Source organism: Macrobrachium rosenbergii, chromosome 22 (genome assembly GCF_040412425.1).
Source record: "Macrobrachium rosenbergii isolate ZJJX-2024 chromosome 22, ASM4041242v1, whole genome shotgun sequence".
Classification (NCBI taxonomy): Eukaryota; Metazoa; Arthropoda; class Malacostraca; order Decapoda; family Palaemonidae; genus Macrobrachium; species Macrobrachium rosenbergii.
The window spans coordinates 24,077,067-24,095,890 of record NC_089762.1 but is presented as its reverse complement, the minus strand read 5'-3'; the positions used below and the strand labels follow the sequence as shown (position 1 = coordinate 24,095,890).

The 18,824-nt window shown below is 38.6% G+C and overlaps 1 long non-coding RNA gene and 1 pseudogene across 3 annotated transcripts in view; one reads left to right on the top strand and one right to left on the bottom strand.

The window, feature by feature from the left end:
* Nucleotides 1-18,824, bottom strand: part of LOC136850662 (uncharacterized) — a 352,695-nt gene that overhangs the window by 84,663 nt on the left and 249,208 nt on the right. The gene's annotated exons all lie outside the window — the stretch shown is intronic.
* LOC136850383 (uncharacterized) lies at nucleotides 4,884-17,854 on the top strand (annotated as a pseudogene).

The following is an 18,824-nucleotide window of genomic DNA, read 5'->3' as shown; positions in this document are numbered from 1 at the left end:
GGTACCCGCCTCCCGCTGCCGTCTGGTTTTCGACATCATCCACGGGCTGTCCCACCCCTCCAGCAGGACGACGGCCAAGCTACTGGCAGAGAAGTTCATCTGGCACGGCATACGGAAGGACGTGAGGACCTGGGTGAGGCAGTGCATCCGGTGCCAGACCAGCAAAGTGGGGTGGGCGACTTCCCCCAACCAGGAAGGTGTTTCGGACACATCCATGTCGACGTGGTAGGCCCCTCCACCCATCAGATGGGGCCAGGTATCTTCTGACAGTCGTTGACTGCTCCACCAGGTGGCCTGAAGCGACGCCCATGGAAGAAGCCACCGCCAGTGCGTGCGCCGAGGCCCTCCTCACCAGCTGGATCAGCCAGTTCGGTGTCCCAGACCATATAACAGCGGACAGGGGCCCAGCCTTCCTGTCCGAGCTGTGGACCGCCCTGGCATGCCTGCTGGGGACCACTCACCACAGCACCACCGCCTACAACCCCGTGGCCAACAGATTGGTGGAAAGGTTTCACAGGTCCCTGAAGGTGTCCCTCATAGCCCACTGCACCGCCGAGAATTGGAAGTACCAACTGCCCTGGATCCTCCTCGGGCTGAGGACCGGCCCCAGAGCCAACGGCGACCCGTCTGCAGCAGAAAAAGTCTATGGGGAGTCTCTCGCCACAACCTGAGGGTCCAGAGGCTCCGTGACACGGTCGGAAAGTTCGCCCCCTGCCAGCAGATGTATGCCGACAGGACAACACCCTTCACACCTCCTGGTCTGTCCTCCACCACCCATGTCTTCGTCACGAACGGCGCTGTCCACCCGCCCTTAACTAAAAGGCATTCTGGCTGGCCATCCACAGGAAGAACGACTGGGTATCAATAGACCGCCTTGAGCCCGCATTGTTGGAGGTGGACGTCGGTGACACCCCTCAATGCCCTCCGCAGGAGACGTCGCCCCCCCAACCCACCCCGCCCACAAGAAAGTCGTGTGGCTGCCCCCGTAAGGCCCCAGACCCAGGCAGCGCTGCAGCCAACCGCTTCCGCATGCAACGCTCCCCCCAGCTGACATCTTGGAGCCGCGACCCTCTCCAGCCCCCCAGCAGATAGTTGCTTTAATCAGTCGTTACCTATGTCTTGGGGGTGGGGGGAGTATTGTAAAGTCCCCACTCAACGGGTTTTCTTTAGTGAACCTCCAGTTTTCTACAGTGCCTTTTTCTCCTGACCTCTGGTCAGGGTACCTAGCCATGTTTTATTTATGTAAATGTGCATTTATTACTTATTCATTTGTGCCCTTTTGTATTGTACAAGTGTCAGAGCATTGTTGTGTCTAATCTGTTAATTTTATTTGTCACGTTATCTGTATTTACCTGCCCTGTTTTACACTGAGAACAATTGACCTCGGGTCACCTGTATGTCTTTGTACTGACGTCTGCACGCTGCTTTATAAGTGACCTGTTCCCTTAGTAAACTAGCAGTCAATGTCTACCTGCTCTCTCTTTTGCACCCTCTCATAGACTGACCTGGGATAAATAACGTCGGGAGGTCTACTCTGACGTCATAATCCGGGATGGTGAGTGAAGTGCGTGACGTCATCTCCGCCGCTCGGGCTTTGACTACGCTTAGCGATTCAATATTATTTGAGGTTTATTTCCGTTTTGCTGTTAAATATTTTGCAGTAACAAATAATTTTATTTGCTGACTTAGATTATACCAAGTGCATACTGTAAATTATATGTCAGCCAACAGCACAAAAGCTATAAATCATTAACTTTTTTTGCAGTGGCCAAGGAGAAAACGGTGGTCAGCCAACAAATAAAATACTAATACAAGAGAAAAGGTAAATGAAGCACTTAACACGTATCTTTAAGATTAGTCTCATTACAAGAGGAGAATTCATCTATGTCATTTTATACAAAGAACGACGTTAATTTACTGTAAAATTGTGTAAACAAGGAGAAATGAAACTCTTATTACAAACCTTTGCTATTAATATTTACAAAACGATATCCTATACGTCTTTCTTTATAAACACAGTGCACTAATTTATTGGTAAAATTAAGTAAATATGATAAATATCTATAACTAGAATAACATACACAATATATCACCTCATAGTTTTTTCAACTTTGTTTAATTTTGTAGTAGAAATGATGGTCCTGTTGAGATTTCGCATCCTAAAAAACGTTCTACGACGAACAAAATATGAAATTCTATCATCAGGAAGCGAAACCAACATTACAAAAGTTGGACGACAATAATCCTATAGCCCCTTTGCCTGGATTTAAAGACTTGTCCCCGTTGTGACATTTGAAAAGTTTTTCCATCACTTTCAATTTCCCTAGAAAATCCTCGGTTGGTTTCACTAATTTTCCTTCTCCTCTGTTTATAGCATCAATCAAAGAATTATCACCAGCACTTCTGATGCAAAAAAAGTTGTAATGTGGAAAATTATGGGCAATGAAGCCACCAAAATAAAGTAAACCACCACCTGTCACTTCTTCCATTTCACTAATTTCCACAGCCGGACCATTTTCAATATTTTCTTTTGATGATTCGCATTCATCATCTGGCAAACAAAAGATCACTGGAGAGAAGGTTGGTTCCTGCTACAGAGAGTTGCCATCTTTTTCTGGAAATGGAGCTTCATTACCAGGGATATATACGTGGAAATGAACTCGATGACATATCCCCAGTGCTATTTTCTTCTACATTGTGTTTTGACCCCATCAGCGAACTCTGTTTTCCTAATAGATGAGACCTTACACGATGTTTGACGGCAACTGTCGATGGCTGCTGATAAAATCCTCCCATTTGCCGTAAACACGCAAGAAAATGCTCTAGTCCATCTCGGTTTAATGAGAGCCAAAAAGTACGAGACATTTTGACTTCACCATTTCAAACAACTTGGGCGAAGACTTGCAGGGTATTATCAATCCCCTTTGAAAAGGATAAAGTTATTTGCTCCCAAACACTTTCATTGATGAAAATATCTCATTTGCTTCGTCTGTTCCTTTACTCTGAGATATTAAATCAAGTCCATAAGCATTTCTGGAGAGTTACTGTTAAACAATTTGTCAACTAGCGAAATGAATTTGCTTGTACCCTCAGGAAATCGGAACTAATATTTTAAAATCTACGATGACAGCTATGTAAAATTGAAAAATACTGCGTAAGCATTTCTTGCTGATCTCTACACTGCACGTGTTTGTAAACATATGGTTCGCATGTTTACTCTTGCTGATTAGGTCATGCCCACGGTCCAGATTTGGGAGCAGCCAAAGACGGGAGGAGCTGACGTCACGACCTAAGCTGCGCAGAAAGGTCCTATTTTGGGTCGCGGATAGGTAGGCCTTGTATCTCTAGACCTTGCTCTACCCTATCTTGTTTTTCGTATATAGGTGGGTTCACACCTTTGCAATTAAGACCACACAAACTAATCCCCTTGCATGCTGTAAATTTTACATGTTTTACTTCAAATAGAGGGTGACAATCATATTCCTACAAAAGCTTTCATTTATATAACCGGATTCAGTGATATTTCTTTCCAACGTACTATTAGCATAAAACGGCTTTTTAGCACCAATCAAATTAAGAGCATGAATGTCTCCGCTAACATGAGCGAACACTACTTTGCTATCCGGTGCATATCTCATATACTTTTTATGTTGTTCTATCTCTTTTCCAACGATTTTCCATTGTTCACATGGAATTTACTATACATCTCTTTCATAATTGTCAGAAGAATGATTTGTAAGTGTTTTTTTCATCATACTGTTCAAACTAAAAAGTTAAAGAACTACTAAAGATAAAAGAACACCTACTAAAAATGTTTTGTAAGACCTCGCCAGATTCTATGTACCTGTAGGGAGCAATAAAAACGCACAAAATAAATTTTCCCTCTAAGCCAATTGTTAGCTCGGTTGGCACTGCTTCTTACTATCTAACACAATACTTTACGTAGCTCTGCCTTTCCTCTCTACTATACGACATCACTTAAGCCGCCCCCCCAACAACCTCTCTCTCTCTCTCTCTCTCTCTCTCTCTCTCTCTCTCTCTCTCTCTCTCTCGATTTTCTTGCAATGTTGTTTCTGAAGTTTTCATACGGTCAGAGATGTCACGGCTTACTACCCACTCAACAGCACACAACAAACCCAAAACTTATGGCTCCCTTTTTGTGTATCAACGCAACCAACCCAAAAATTATGTTAAACATAATTCCCCTTCTCATCTAATATATAAGGTTATCCAGTTTTCTCCGAAGTGACATCTGTTTAGGGGGTTTAAAAGCGAGGGCAAGGTGAGGCACCTGAGGGAGGACTAATTTCATCGAAAAGAAGTGCACCCGAAAAGCTTCCTCAGAAATTGGTGTAAAACGAAACAACCATTATAAGAAACACAGTCGACTATCACAGTGTTGAATATAATTCTGGAAGGCATTTATGGGTAAATTCTGGATGATTTTATGACATCAAAACAGGTTACCATTTTCTCGTCCAAGCTATGGACGCTAAATTATATTTCTGTTAAATCAAGCTACTTTCTAGATGTCATTTAAATAATAGATAATGCCGCTATTAGCTTAGGTGTTTCTACCTCTGAATAGCCCTATTTAATTTTTGTTCGTTTTTGTCACACACAACTCGGTCTAAATCTTTGGTATGTGTTAATGCCTCTAGGACTGGACAGGTCCTGCAACTGTGCCTGCAACTCAGTCAACGAAAACCTTTTAAAGTAAGGCACTGTTAGACCCAATAAATTTCTAACACCTGGCAAAGTTACATAAGCAGGCCGGGAGCTTTTCGGCACATTCGACCAGGAAATGACCAGGTGTGTCCAGTACAAACTGATATTAATGCACTGAACACAACTGTTCATTTTCTGATCGAGTACACTGAAAAGCCCCATTTGTCCAAGGATGATCGGCCCAGCAAAGAGAACAACGGTAACCGGCGGTAACTGAATCGGGAAGGTGAACTCTGGGTGCTCATTCCAGCGACATCCCATAACAGTTCGCGACATCTCGGCAGTCGGTCACGATGCGCTTATTATCCTGCTTGGTCGTCTTCTGTCTCGGCCTTCATTCGGCGCATGCCGTAAGTAACCCTTGAATTGTTTTCTGTTATACATCAAGGAAAGAACTTCAAAGTTCATTTTTCGTTTCTATTAATATACAGCGTACCTCAGTTTACGGGTCATGACCAAACATAATGAAATGGGAAATAATTTGGCTTTTTAGCGAGCATCGAAACGACGAGATACTCTCAAGATACTCTCACGTTGTCTGCAATGGCAATCAAAGAAAAATTCGCATCGCTAAATTTATGAGAAAATGATATTTTTAATCGCAGGGAAAGGTTAAAAAAAAAAAAATTAGACTTACATTTGGGTCTGTACTACTTTCGCGTTCTTGCTGTGGACGGAACAGTTTCATTCTTGAGTTTGAAATGATCCTTCTGATATCTATGTTAATCTTTAACGATGGTTACTATCGCTTTTTGGCCCGTTTCATTCCTCCACCTTCTTGCGGGACTTCATCTTTCAGGATAATTACAACATGGTAAAATGGATATAACTGACAGTAGTCCTTGGTTCATGGGTGATATACTTGAATACTCTCTATGATACTTGAATCATTTTACCTTTCGGAAGCTGATTATCCTCTGGAACTAACCTTATTGAAGGAAAAATTTCATAATATTAAACGGCATTTAAAAAAAAAAAGTAATGCTCTTGTACTGTATTGTATTATACGAATATTCTTCACGAGGTCAGGAAGAAATGTGTAACGAAGAGATTGAAAGATTTTTTGGCTAATGTTATGGAAGTGACAAACTAATTTCGTAACTGGTGTCTGGTATTTATATAATCGTATGCTTGTTTATGTACACTTGCATAACAGTGAAAAATCCGTGAGATTCGCAGTATGTTTTTAGGACAATTGAGGTAACGAAGGGGATGATGTGCACTATGAACGATTGCGCTAAGTTTCTTTTAAAATTCGTTTGAAAATAAAACATAAAAACTAAACTATGAACACACAAACAAACCACGTAACTGAAAGTCTGGTAGTACTATCCAACTGAATTCATTCTGCCACACAAATAATAATAAGTTTGTATAGTATGAGCTCTCGCCCACACACGCACAGGTGCTCTTATTGGCGCGATCAATTACTGCCCTGGTTGACGTATAGCACTTGCGTATGGTTGTAAAGTCGTACTTTTTCCCTGAAGTAATATCTAGTTTTGATCTGGCAGAACCTGATATCTTGCGATAATCCGTCTATATATATATATATATATATATATATATATATATATATATATATATATATATATATATATATATATATATATAAATATATATATATATATATATATATATATATATATATATATATATATATATATATATATATATATATATACAGTATATATCACCTGAGGCTCTTAACTGAGCTACTTGGTTTGAAAATTTCCTTTTTCATGCTAATTTTTTTGGTTTCAATCAGATCTTTTCGCCATTAAATCTGGATACTAACAGGAAATAAGGGTCAACTTTGTTCCTTCGCAATACAAGCATTAAATGAGAAGAATTCTAATTAACACAGTCTCAATCGTCACGTTGCGTTAAATTTGAATTTGAAAAAATAATTGGCAAATACCAGAAATATTTTATCTGAAGTCACGGTTAAGAGAGCAATAGATGACCAACGGAAATGCAAATGAGAAAAACATTTAACTAGATGAAGTAAAAGCGAAATCCCTGGGTGACCTCCTGAGGGTGTGGAATAAGAATGGATAGAACATTAAGTTTTTGTTTATATAAGCAAATAACTAGGTCACACTGGTCGTGGTCCACATTCAGACGACAATGGAAGACTGTGCATTGTTAATGATATAACGCTTGGGGGATCGCTGTTGGTCTTCCGATAATGGAGGCGTGACCTTTGTATGCCCTGGGACTCATTACCCACTTCCCCTGCTTTACTCGATAATAATAATAATAATAATAATAATAATAATAATAATAATAATAATAATAATAATAATAATAATAATAAATTCGACGATAACAAATATTAATTTATTCGACAATAATTGTAATGTACGCCAATCATCATATCATAATGATAAAAATAATGATAAAATTAGTCATTTACTACTTAATTTTCCTAACTTTATTCGTTAATCTCCCATTTCGCGCCCACAGATAACGAACTCACAGTTTATCTTACGTATAAAAACATTACTTATATGGTTCCTTTGACTTTTGCAAAATTTACTTTGAGGATTCGACCACAAAACAATCATATCACGAAGGAAACAAGTAAAAAATGCGAACTTCGGCGCAATCGAGTTTTCTGCACATCGTATAATCGAGGCCACCGAAAATAGATCTGTCTTTCGAAGGTCTCGGTACAATGCTGTATGAGCCGCGGCCCATGAAACTTTAACCACGGCCCGGTGGTGGGATATCCTATACCACTGCCAAAGCACGATTACGGCTAACTTTAACCTTAAATAAAATAAAAACTACTGAGGCTAGAGGGCTGCAATTTGGTGTGTTTGATGATTGGAGGGTTGGATGATCAACATACCAATTTGCAGCCCTCTAGCCTCAGTAGTTTTTAAGTTCTGAGGCCGGACAGAAAAAGTGCGGACGGACAGACAGAGCCGGCACAATAGTTTTCTTTTCAGAAAACTAAAAATAAAACAAGAGGTGGTTAAATTGCTAATTTTTCAAGAGCCACAGCATGGTACTCATATCTGTATCATAACAGTTTCCTAACATTCGTGATCCGAATCATGGAAACAGTTATTCTCCACACACAAAAAAAAAAAAATAATTTCTGTTCACCGCAGCTGTCGAACAGATCGATATCCGCTGTATCAGGTGTATTAGAGCTTTCCGTTGCGTCACCGACATCTGTACTTCGGTCGTGAACTATATTTGACTCTTTACCCCGACAACTATCACTATTGCTTCTTATTTTACTTGACTGACCAAATAAAAGCCTCAGCGATGAAAAGCCCCAGTAGTCTTGCCGTGCTTCTGCTCTGTCACAAGCTGTTGGCCCTGCGTTCGACTCTCCTACCCGGCTAATGAAGAATTAGAGGAATTTATTTCTGGCGATAGAAATTCATTTCTCGTCATAATGTGGTTCGGATCCCACAATAAGCTGTAGGTCCCGTTGCTAGGTAACCAGTTGGTTCTTAGCCACGTGAAATAAATCTAATCCTTCGGGCCAGCATAAAATTATACAGAAGGTATGATAATAAATCGGACGAACTTCCTACTTGCGTAAAAATTACACAAACACACTGTAGCATACACATACGTATAGGTACATATATGTATATATGGTGTGTGTGTGTGTGTGTGTGTGTGTGTGTGCGGAAAACCTCCAAACATTTTTAGATAACTTCAATAAAGAATTGGACAAGGCTACAAACAGAAGAGCATCCAATAAATTCTTTGTGGTCACCGACACATTAGAACATTATTTCTAATGATGATGATGATGATGATGATGATAACCAGCGAAATTCGTGGGGTTTCTGAATGGACCCAAAGGTCGTACAAACGGACAGAATTTGGGAGCGCGGTATTATTACATGTATCATTAAACTGTTATTAACGGTGTCGTCACCCACTGAAAGGTCTTTATTAGCTGAAAAGTTATCGGAAAGATATCTATCCGAAAGAAGGTATTTATTATACGTCTGAAAATTCTACCCTTGTTACATATAATATTAAGACGAAAAACAAACTGTCCCCAAACCCTTTTCTGCCCTCAACTATCCTTCGCTTCATATAGTCTCTTACCGTATTATTTTTTGTTCACTTCATTCATTCGCTGTACAAAAAGATACACTAGTAAAAATCAGAGGAAAAAATTACTATTCCTCTAATTTCAAATCTTACGTAAATGCCCAGAATTCAATATCTCCGGCCAATATTACATCGTCTATACAGTCATGAGAACTGTGCTTGATCTCTCGAGGACGCGCACCTTTTACGAGTATTTCAGCCTCAGCATATCGACTTTGGGTATTTGGAAAAGTCCGATAATTTATGGAACTTGTAAGGAATCGAGGGAACTGAAACTGGAGGAAAATTCCCAGAATGTTAGAGTAATTGACAAGAAATTCATCCCAAAAAAGGAACTTTTGAAAAGGCAGTATTCTGACAACTTTTATGAATTACCACTAGTGATATTAAAATTTGATGGCTTGTCTCTTCCTCTCTGAGCTATACTGTAGAATAGAATACAGAATTTCAGCCAAAGGCCAGGCACTAGGACCAGTGAGGTCATTCAGCGCTGACAGGGAAATTGACAGTAAGAAGGTTTAAAAGAAAAGGTGTAACAGGAGGAAAACCTCGCAACTGCACTAAGAAAGAACTGTTAGAGAGGGTGGAAAGTCAGATGGAAGAAAGAGAATATGAACGGGGGTATAGTGAAAGGTCATGCCATTTGGCATTAAGAACGGCCCAACGCCTCATGAACAAGGTCCTGGCTATAGTGAATTGTGAATGTAAGACGATATTGCAATCTAATAATTTCTGGGAAGAACACCTGATAGTGAAAGGAATGAAAGAGATTGCAGCTAGGGGCCGAAGGGACGCTGCAAACACCCTTGAGTAATGCCAACAGTGCTCCACACGAGGAGCACTGACGGCACTACCCCCTACGGGATCTCTATGCTATAAATAAGCGCTTGCTGACTATTCCATATCGTGATATCTCTCTACTACTAACAGTTGGTGACATTTTCATTTGCTGGTTCCTCTCCTCTTATTTTTATTTTTTTCGCTACGCAACTTGGACTCTGAGTCGTTAACGAAAACTGCAAACCACCTCCACGGGAATTTATAAAGAGCGGATTCGTAGAATTTCCACGGTTGCTGTTTTGCATATGTTATAAATGCTATTGTGACGGATCAATAACTTTTTTAAATAACACACAAAGGTCTGAAACATTTTCCCTTAACCCTTAACATATTAGAGGTATGCGACTCAAAATATTTCAAATTACACAAAGTTTACTCGAGCCATAAAAAGTAAATATGTACAACAAAATCTGTAAATCAATAAATGCTCATTACTCACAAGTGTGAAGTCCCCTCGCGAAGCACAAAAAGTAAGAAAGGTATTGGTAAGAAGAGAAAAAGTATTAATTTGTAACAAGTGACATGGACCTGATGCTTTGTAAAGGCTCATCGACAACAAGTTACATGGTACTGCTTCCTCATCTAGTATCTAGTAAGGCAAACTTTGCTACGGCGCTCAGACTCCCAAAAGAGGTCGAAGGTACTGACAAAGAGACTCGAAGAATTCATCTGTAACAGATATACCCAACTAGAAAGCAAAAGGGACATGATATTACCAATCATCAACAGCGAGGCAGATTCACGTTACCTTGATTTTGCCCATCATAAGAGAAAGAGAGAGAGAGAGATGGGGGGACGGGGGCAACTACGAAATAATTACCAGTCATATTATAAGATCAGGCAAAAATTTTTAAAACTTTTCCTGAATAATCATAAAGCATTTTACTCCAAAGTATTTTTTGGCCAACTTTTTTCCTAGCAAGACCAACATTAATGGTTGATATTGATCTCATGCAGATAAACTACTTACCCAGATGGTTCTGGAAAGGCCCAAGGGCACGTTGGTTTATGCCCTGCTGTTTTAAGTTATGTAATTTATTTCCAAGATAAAGCGCAATAATTTTGTGATATTTCTCGTGAGAGAGTTCTGCACAGTTTTACCTCATATAGCAATACTGATGATGACATGAGGGAAGCATGATTTCAGCGTAAGTAAAGGCGTTTATTTCCGTGTAATTATGGCTGCTGACCCAGTATAGTCCACACTTTTTGTCAGCATTCCTTTCAGACGTGTCCTAAAAATGAAATCTTCAGTGAATACATTTGGAATTCGATAAAAGTATTTTTTGACATTTGAGTAATGAACACCCACCCCACTGAATGATGCACCAGAAACAGAAAGTTCAATTAAAATGACTTGATACAAGTTATTTGCAATTCTGGCCCATAAAATGACCGTGCCTGCAGCACTGCTGCCGACGCCCCTGCATTAAAGCAGCCATTCCAATAAAGTGAGGAGTCATGAACCTCTGCTTGTTGAAAGGAAAAATGATACTCGTATGTGGAAGTAAGGCCTGCCGGAAATCTTAGTAAAGAACTTTATCACGATCCAGGTTTTTGTGCATTCCAAATATTCGGTCTTGCAATGCTTCTGTTAAACGCTCGTTTTAATTTATACCATGTTAATTCTTCTTACCATCATTTTTATTCTTAGTTTTCTTCTTATTTTTAACCGTTACAATTTACAATTAATATTATCAGTATCACAAAGGTGATTGTTGATGTAAGGTTCTCTGGCGTCCGGAAGTCAAAGGTCATAGATACCAATGTCATTTATTAAAAAAGTGATTAAATTTAATCAGTCTGAAACAAGAAGAAATGAATAGTATAACAAGATGAACTATACCTTTTGCAGAGGACCAGCTTTTGAAATTAATCTAAAAAAAACCTCTGGCATCATATACTACAACCTTCCCAATAATCTTGGCAAGAATGTACCTGCCATCCACACTGCGATTTGCAGAGAATGATCTACTTCGAAGATCCCCAGGACCGGGGCATTCCACAAGGAAATGCTCCACAGTCAATGGGATCCAACAATCTTCACAAAATGTCTGATAATCACCAGCCATCAATCATTCATGAGGTAGGAGAGTGTCACCTATATGAGACTAGCATGGTGTTGCCTCCCGTCTTCTGGGCATATTTCCATAATTCCAAGGAATTATAACACTCACAATCACTTTCACTTTGTTCTCATCCACCAAGCCCCAACGCTCTTGCTAGATGTCTCGTATTACGGTTTTCAATCCAGGGATTAAATCACAACACAATAGTGCACTTCTTGAAAGTAAACTACAGCTTGCTTTACTAGTTTAACTATCTCTTCACTGCCATGTGTCCTACATGTGCTGGAATCCAACAAAATCTTATTTACGTCCCTCTGCTCTCCATAATACGAAGCCAGTTGAAACTTTTCTCAATGAATTGGTTGGCCATGTCGAAAACACCAGATGTCTGCAAAACACTTGAATCATATAGATGGTATATAGTAGTTACCTTCTTCCATAATTACGACTTTCCTCAGTGGTTGTTAAAATACCATTCAGCTCCGCTGAAGAAGCAGAAGCTACGCGAGGAGGTGCACCCTTGCAATAAGATAAATGACCGTAAACTCCAAAATCAGTGCCAGCTCTGGATTTGGAGCTATGAGTAAAAATAAATTTGAGCCACTATATTCACCATCCCATCCTGGTTATTCTCAAAACCACTGAAACTTGCAAAACACTATCTTTGCCCAGTTCCAATTAAGGGTTATTGGTATTTTGAATGGAAATACTTCCTTTCCAGTTATATTTAATTCCCAAACTACTGGTTCAACCTAATCCATGAAGTGGCAGAGATTAAGATGATCTTCACATAATATCTAAAATGGTATCTCTATTTACATTTTAATAGCAAGAGAACTGGTAATCTCTGTAACCTGTACCAGTATCTAATGATATAGGACTGGCGGGAGAGATCCAAAAGTAATACTCCCACATCAAAATGAGAAGACTAGGAATATGTATTGTCCTAAAGGTTCTTGTGCGCAGCCTCATGACTGCACGATGTATTGAATCTACCTCCTTTAAACTGTTATGGGTTACTGATGAATTTTCACATCCTTAGGATAAATTTGACAACAAAAGTGCTCTGAATATTTCCAGAAATGTCTGATGGTCTGTATCACACGACATATGAGCCAACACGTACAACATATTTAATACGATCAGGCATTTGTAAGATTTTCAAATGGGGACCCAAGATAGTTTATGGTCACAGGTCAATCTTAAAAATCACGTTTCTTCTATAATGGAGCTGATGTTCTTTGATGCATTCATACAACACGATGGGCGGCAGGTAGATTTCAGAGGCTACTCTCTTCATTTTTATACTACTGAAGTCCTTTGCACTGCTGGATTAGCAGCGCGATCCTCAACCTTTTATTCCTCCACATCGCATCGCCGGAGGGGAAAATCATGGGTGCGTCTCTCTCTGTCTATTATGTGGAAAGTTAGGAATGTGATGACTTATCTTTTTATATGTCTCGAATGTCATTAGCCCTAAGCTGTTTACAAGCTGAACATGATACTGAATGTCATGATGTTCAATCTTATTAGTTATCTGAATTCTAAGGCACCTAGATGATCAAAAACACTTATATAATACCATCTAATCCTTTCCCGTGCTCGAACTTGGCGATTTCTTCAATGGGAAAAATATAAAATTCTGAATGTCTATCCAAATTATTATTATTATTATTATTATTATTATTATTATTATTATTATTATTATTTATTATTATTATTATTATTATTATTATTCAGTAGATGAAACATATTCATATGGAACAAGCCCACAGGGACCACTGACTTGAAATTCTAGCTTCCAAAGAATATGGTGTAATAGCTCGGGACGTAATCAAAGTGACAAGGACCGGGACTACTTCGTACAAAAACTCCATTTTCTTTCTCTTTTCTCATTTATACGAATTTAAACAATTAGGCATGAATGTCTCCTTTCATGCTTTAAAGACAAACATTCAACAATTAGACACGACTGTCTCCTTTCATGGTTTGGAGATAACCATTTAACAATTAGACATGACTGTCATCTTTCATGGTTTAGAGACAAACATTAAACAATTACACATGACTGTCTCCTTTAGTGGTTGAGAGACAAACATTTAACAATTAGACATGAATGTCTCCTTTCACGGTCTGAAGACAAACATTTAACAATTAGACATGAATGTCTCCTTTCATGGTCTACAGACAAACATTTAACAATTAGACATGACTGTCTCCTTTCATGATTTAGAGACAAACATTTAACAATCAGACATGAATGTCTCCTTTCATGGTTGAGAGACAAACATTTAACAATTAGACATGAATGTCTCCTTTCATGATTTAGAGACAAACATTTAACAATTAAACATGAATGTCTCCTTTCATGGTCTGGAGATAAACATTTAACAATTAGACATGAATGTCTCCTTTCATGGTCTAGAGACGAACATTTAACAATTAGACATGAATGTCTCCTTTCATGATTTAGAGACAAACATTTAACAATTAGACATGAATGTCTCCTTTCATGGTCGAGAGACAGACATTTAACAATTAGACATGAATGTCTCCTTTCATGGTCGAGAGACAGACATTTAACAATTAGACATGAATGTCTCCTTTCATGGTCTAGAGAAAAACATTTAACAATTAGACGAGAATGTCTCTTTTCATGGTCTAGAGACAAACATTTAACAATTAGACAAGACTGTCTCCTTTCAGGGTCTGGAGATAAACATTTAACAATTAGACATGAATGTCTCCTTTCATGGTCTAGAGACAAACATTTAACAATTAGACATGAATGTCTCCTTTCATGGTTGAGACAGACATTTAACAATTAGACATGAATGTCTCCTTTCATGGTCGAGAGACAGACATTTAACAATTAGATGTGAATGTCTCCTTTCATGGTCTAGAGACAAACATTTAACAATTAGACAAGACTGTCTCCTTTCACGATTTAGTGACAATCATTTAACAATCAGACATGAATGTCTCCTTTCATGGTTGAGAGACAAACATTTAACAATTAGACATGACTGTCTCCTTTCATGGTTGAGAGAAGGACATTTAACAATTAGACATGAATGTTTCCTTTCATGGTCTAGAGACAAACATTTAACAATTAGACATGAATGTCTCCTTTCATGTTTAGAAACAAACATTTAACAATTAGACATGAATGTCTCCTTTCATGGTTCAGAGACAAATATTTAACAATCAGACATGAATGTCTCCTTTCATGGTTCAGAGACAAACATTTAACAATTAGACAAGAATGTCTCCTTTCATGGTCTAGAGACAAATATTTAACAATTAGACATGAATGTCTCCTTTCATGTATAGAGACAAACATTTAACAATTAGACATGAATGTCTCCTTTCATGGTCTAGAGACAAACATTTAACAATTAGACAGGAATGTCTCCTTTCATGTTTAGAGACAAACATTTAACAATTAGACATGAATGTCTCCTTTCATGGTCTAGAGACAAACATTCGTCTACTGGAAAAAGACACCGAAACGGAAAGCCTGTCTCCTCACTAACAGATTAGCAGTACATCCTCTACAGATCAATCATTTTTGCAAATATGAAAATGATAGTTGAAAGGTCTTCTATTTATCAGGGGAAACTAATAAACTGAATTTAACGATTCTTATATAAAGTCTACTGCCGTCAGTAAAAAGTTTTTACAGGTAAATGCAGAATAAATTCGCAAAGAATTACCATATCAAATAGCTGCGCAAACAAAGCGAAATCATGATCACTACTAAGAGACATGTTTAATACAAATTTAATTACCATTCCTTATTCTATACTTACAGGAAATCAGACACGTGGCGGGGCTTCATATTCTTGAGGTTATCCGCTCTCGCGTTTCATCTCATCTTTTTACAACACCCTGTCTTAATTAAGAGGATTCCCACCCAGACTTTTTATTCTTTAATTTCATGTTTCTTTTTCATTCTCTTATTTAAGAGCATTACCTTCATGATGGTTTTGTCCAAGTCTTACCTTGTTTTCTTCGTTGTATACAATATACGGTTACAAGTTTACTTGAAATAAAAGTTTTATTTCTGTAATATTAATAAAACTTTTACTTAAGATTCCAAATATGAACACTGTACAGTGGTTAATGTATTATTTTCAGTAATATCATACAGTTGTTAATCCGGTACCGTCACAAAACCAAATGCATCAATGTACTGCACTGTGAACTGGTTTCGAATATAACACAATAATTAATTCACCAGTGCACTGATATTTAATATATGAATAAATAAGTTTTCCCTAGCAACCAGCGACTTATGGATATTGAAAGATTCCGTTTTTAAAGATGGGATGGCATGCACTCTGGTATCTGTTGCATTATTTTATATATTTATGCTGACATTTATTAGCCCCAAGGAATGCATGGATTGCATTTGCTATGTTTGTATTTGTATCATTCATGTGTAACATTAATTTAATTAGTCTGTGTCTCTCGCACTACAGGGAGCCAAAATCAGGTTAAAAAGTATATCACTGTGATCATCAGCTTGTGACAATTCCAACAATTTTTGTATTTTAGACTTTAACAAAGATACCGACACAAAGATACTATTTTTATATATTTTACAGTTAATTCCCTTCTTTATATGCAGAAGAATTTATAGGAGATTTTTAAATCCTTTGCTTTGGCTACAATGATCATAAATGACTGCTATCATCACAGCACTGAATACACATTCATATACTTTGAATTCTGGAATTTAGCAAGATAAAAAACGCACCTAATGATAATTTCGTTTTTTCTTTGCAGGCTTGTGGAGGCCAGTTCACCGAATCTTCTGGAACATTTCAGAGCCCAAATTACCCTAACAGCTATCCCAAGAAGAATAAGTGTATTTACAAATTCAACACTGGGTCCCCAATAACCATCACTTGCCAAACATTCAATCTGCAAAATCCAAACAAAAAAGGAAAGTGTCTTGACTTCTTCAAAGTGAGTGACTCCGGTAAAAAGACGGTGTTTTGTGGAACGGACGGACCAGTGGACTTCAGTACCAGCACAAAAAATGTCAAAATCATTTTCAAATCGAATAAGAAGAAACAAAAGAAAGGTTTCAGCTGCACGTACACGAGTGCGCAGGCACAAGAGGCACTGTTACAGAAGGCTTTGGAACTGTACAGCAGTGGCACTTGTTACACCACAGAACAGAACAATTGTGGATGCACTGTCACTAAAAGTGACTCGGAGTACTACGTGGCCACCTCAGGAAATTACCGCATAGTCGTCAGCAATGGCATTCCGAATCATGACTACGAGACAGGGCAAGAGAGACCGAACCCCAACAGCGCTTGTAAACACGAGGTCTATATGGCAGTCCCACAAAATCCAAGCAAAGGTAACACCTTCAATCCCTACAGATTGGGTCCAGTGGGAATAGCAATATCAGGAGGGTTCTTCTACAATCATCTGGCCAGCCCAACTGGAGATGTTGCTGTTGTTGCTGAGGGTGAAAGCTTCGACACCTGCAATGGCCACAGCGACCCAATGTGTCGTTACCATTACCACCTGCTTCCCAAGTGCATAGCTGGGGATGGATCCTGCAAATTCGTGGGTTACATGAGGGATGGCTTTTCCGTTTATACCTACTGCATGCACGAAAGCAGCGCCCCGATACCTGAAGAGTTGCTACTATCTGACTAGTGGCGACGGTTCAAACGCAGCCCACTACACCTACAATCAAACGGCTTACGAAAGTGGGAGCTGTGATCTGGATCAGGCCAACGGCTACACTTTCTCTGACGAGAGGGGCTATGGCTATGTCTTCACTGAGGATTACCCATTCATAATGGCAGGTTATTACGGCACCGAACTCAGCAGCATGTGTTATCTTGAATAAGTGTGTTGTCTCTTACGAGGATGACAACTCGCGGAAAATTATTCCAAACAATTTCAAATAACATAGTTGTATCTACTTGTTTCTGGTCAAACATTGATTAAGAAGGGTTTCATACGGTATTTCCCTCGAATTGCAACAAAATTTTAGAAATCTTAAGTCCCACTTTGACCCAATGACCCATCTCTCACTAATTTTGGGGAAAATGCTGTATTTGGCCAAGATTGAAAAAAAAAAAAAATTTGCATTCCACATGCTTTTTCTTTCCTTCCTTCCATATGCAAATCTGTGTAATCTAATATCTTTTTTTATGACTTAAACCTTTTAAAGATGTTTATGGATTTTTTTCTACTCTTACCGAAATGAAGACGTGCATCGGGTAGATCAAGGAAAGATATTAATTAGGCTATCAAATTCTCACCTTGAATAGAAACGGTAAAAAAAAATTTATTAGCATATGCAAGGAGAGACCGACTACATTCCCTACAGATAATTACTAATCAGCTTAACCTATTTCCAAGGAGTGTTGCGACATCCTCATCAAAGTCACCCCAAATACTGGGCGCGTAACTACCTGTTGGTCTTTACTTGAAAAAAATAAAAAATTGTTTACCCGCTGCCGATTGCAGCTATAGATTTGCAATTAAAAAAAAAAAGTCTGAAACATAAGCGCAAACCTCCAACACCTTAGCATTATCAAAATTTATAAATAAGAAAAATGCTGTTTTCTAAAACCGTGATGCAATGTTGACGAAGGAAGCGCAGAAAAATAAATCCGATTTAGAAGATAATTAGTTTTTCATTTGATTAGCTTTTTCCAGCGAGAAAAAGGCAGACGCACAGGACAGGACATTAGGACCTCGCTCCGCGACTGTCAAAATGTAAGATTAAAAAATAAATAACGGAAAAGATAGTAGGTCCTTGCTGTGATTACATGCATGTAATTACCCGGCATGTCACATATGACACTAAGATTGAACTAATCTTACAAAGTTACATCAAACTCTCTTATTTTTTTTACGCTAATACTGAAGCAATTTTACAACTCCATTCCATTTTAATATTTTTGATGGCAACATTTAAGTAATTTTGCAATGGCATCGTACTTATAGCAGATGAAGTTGCTCTGCACTTTCTTATTCAAGATTTTGTGATATCTAAATATAGAATGCATTACTTGCAGACTCTGTTACATTCAGAACACACACACACATATATAT